Here is a 3,371-nt window from a genome sequence, read left to right on the forward strand (position 1 = left end):
CTTAAAGACAAAAATCAAAATTTGCATGATTGAGTGCTATATTTCAGTTAGCATGTTACAAGTGGAATCATAACAATGTTTCTCTTTTGTTTTCATACAAAAAGTTTGACAAAATGTATACAAGAAAAATACTACTTAATCGGTTGCATACAAGAATTTGAACAAAATTTTACATGTAAAGTGTTTGAAAAAATATATGAGAGATGAAAATCGAGGTTTTGCAAGTGTGTTTTGGATAAATTTAGTAGGCATATTTGAAAAAGTGGTATCACAGATTATTTCAAGCTAGCAAAATGAAAAATAAAATTATGGGTACCCCATAACCTCTGTAAGTCATTAGGGGAACTGGGTATGTGACACCTAATAGTGTCATCAAGTGTTCTTGGTTCATCGAACTCTATATATCTTGATAGAATTGTGGCAATTCATCGATATAGTGTTGTATTTTAATTTTATCATCTTTGATATAGTACACATATATTAGCATCTATGTGAATCTATTTTTTTGGGGTATATGTTATATTTTTTGCATGACTAGCTTTACATGTAATATGTCGTGCCATGTAATGAGCCTCAGTATTGCAACAAGAATGTTGCAACTCCCAAGGCTACCAACTTTAATTATCAACCCAGGGTTCGTACAAACTTAAGAGGTATAGACACTATATGTGCAACATACAGTGTGTCCTTCCTTTGATGTCATGATGTAATTGAGTGAATGTGATAAAATCAGATCCTATACTAACTGTAGAAAATGAAATGCTCGAAATGGAAACCTTAACCTATTGCAAGAAAGAAAATACAAGGAAAGAAACCTATTCTAATTGCATAAATTAAATCTCATGAATTAAATTTCAATCAATACATTTCAAAGAGTTTAGGTCCATTAACAGAGTCCATTGGATGTGGAAATCATCATTGTATTATCCATTTCATAAATTTGTCCATTAGCCCAAATCACTGAAATGTTTTGCATGGCTAAAGAGGCAAGTCCTAAGTGGTCTTTAGTCTTCCCTAATCATTGATTTAGAGCCTATGTGTCTTGATTCAAACCTAAGGTACAATAACTAATCTTCTTGAGCAAATCTGGGCAAGTATATACATGTTGGAAGGTTGTTATAGGAGATCCTATAGTTATTACAGAAAACTACGGATTTACTACATGAAAATATAATTCACCGAATGACCAAGAAAACCAAATCCAAATTGCATGGGAATTTTTTTTCTTGAATAGGATTTCTTAGGTCTCCATTCCAAGTTGAATCACTCAAAAATACCTATGTTAAGTCATGCTAAAAAAATAGCAGAAAATTACTAGTCTAAAATCTAAAAATTTGAGAACTAGTGAGCTAGTAAATCTATCAAATGCCTAACCTAATAAAGTGAAAATGAAATGGGGTAATTTTTGTTATTAACTAGAATTTTCTTGTGATATAATGCAGGTGGAATCAACTCGATTGAATCTTGTTAGCATGCTCTAAAAAATAGCAGAAATTTATTCTTATGTGCCACAAGGGACTTCCAGAAATCTAGATTTGGGAATAAGCAAACAATCCAAGTAGCTAAATGATTTCTATGACCTTCCAAATTTGTTCCAATGATGAAATAATGTTTGTGATCCTGCAAAATAACTTACTTCAACCATTTAACCCAATCCTACAACAAGAAATCATTAATACTAAATGCAGAAATAGAAAAAAAGACAAGAATAAGAGATGTATGTGAATAAGAAGTGAAAAGAAGAAAAGTAAATGATACAAAAGGGATCTGAGGCTCCTAGGATGTTCAAACCCAAGGAAACTCAGATTCCTATGAAGGAGACCAAGACTTAAAAGCTGAACATGGCACCAATCTTCATTATTTCTATCAATAAAATTACATCCCTGCAAGAAATGACAGTGGAGCTGCAAAAATACAAGTTCTCTCCACAAGAAAACTAATAAAATCAACCCCTAGAGGAACATTTGACTCAATACTTATACAAAATGATTAGGAAGAATTCCCCATGAAAGGAGGAAGCTTTCCCCACCAAAATTCCTCAAATAGTGGATATGGTTCCCAATAATAGGAATCTGCATTAAATGATAGAGAACACATTCCTAGATTCATCAATCATTGGAGCTCTAGAATCTGTGAAATAATTTCAGAATATCTTCTTGATTTATTATTTAATATTGATACTCCTGTAGTAGGAAGAAAGTCCCTAAATTATCTCCTCCTCCAAATCTTCATAATTTGCCCAATATTCTCACAATATTCCACAAAAATAACTAGTATTAGGCACAAATATGTAATTATCCATAAACCTTCCTAATGTACATATTAAAGTTAAAAATAAATTATCTAATGCAAAAAGAGAGGTTTAATGTGTCAAATGATGGTCAGATGGGCCTTAATTTATGTCTAATTTGGAGGCCCATCATCATGTGTGGTAGGGGGGTCACAGGGGGGTCTCAAGGGGGGGAATATCTACCCCTATTGGGGAGTGGTAGCACCCCTACATGGTGCTTAGGTAAGTGCCCTAAAAAAAACTTTTTTTAGCGGACCCACCCATTGTTTTGTGCATGGTTTTACGCATGATGGTTTTTCCGATGGTTTCATAGATCCAGTCAAAGGAACTATGATTATGTATTAATACATGGTTAATGTATTGGGGGTTTATGAATGCTTCAACATGTATATAATGTATTGTAAAATTGAAACGAAGATAATGATAAAATCAATCTGGTTTTCCCGGTTTTGGGTTCCATAAGAAAAAATCTTTGTGTATATTTTGTATTCTTTCCATTAAATGTTTTTTGTTTATAACATGTTGTTTGCAATTATTATTTGTACATGGTTAAAACCTACGTTTGGTATTAGAGTAGCTTTGGCTTCAAGGGGTCACATTTGCGGCTAATGGGTTTTACCCGGCCCTATGGTAGATTATGTTACAATGGAAGATTTACGAGATCAATTCTTGTGCTCAAAGGAAATCGAAAAAAATGGAAAGACAGAGAATGAAAAATTCAACAAATAGAGCTATGGAAGATCAATATGGAGGATATGTCGGAGGAAAGAGATCAGTGGATTATTGTGGATCCAGGTACGACACCAACAAGGATGTAAATAGAAGACTGGATGAAGTTGGATCACAAGGAAAATATCACAATATGATTGCGTCTCTCAGAATTAGTTTTATTGAATATTTCAGGGGAATCTATAGAACCACCTTTGTGGGACAAGTTAGGGGCTTTGTATTAGTCTAAGTCCCTAGAGAAGAAATTTCTCTTGTGGAAGAAGTTGTATAGCTTGAGGATGAAGCATGGAGACTCAGCGAGAGAGATTTGAATTCTCTCAATATTGTGGTAATTCAGTGATTATCCATTGAT

This window comes from Pinus tabuliformis, chromosome 4_1, assembly GCF_031772625.1.
Source record: "Pinus tabuliformis cultivar Carrire ecotype Pingquan chromosome 4_1, CPIR1, whole genome shotgun sequence".
Classification (NCBI taxonomy): domain Eukaryota; kingdom Viridiplantae; phylum Streptophyta; class Pinopsida; order Pinales; family Pinaceae; genus Pinus; species Pinus tabuliformis.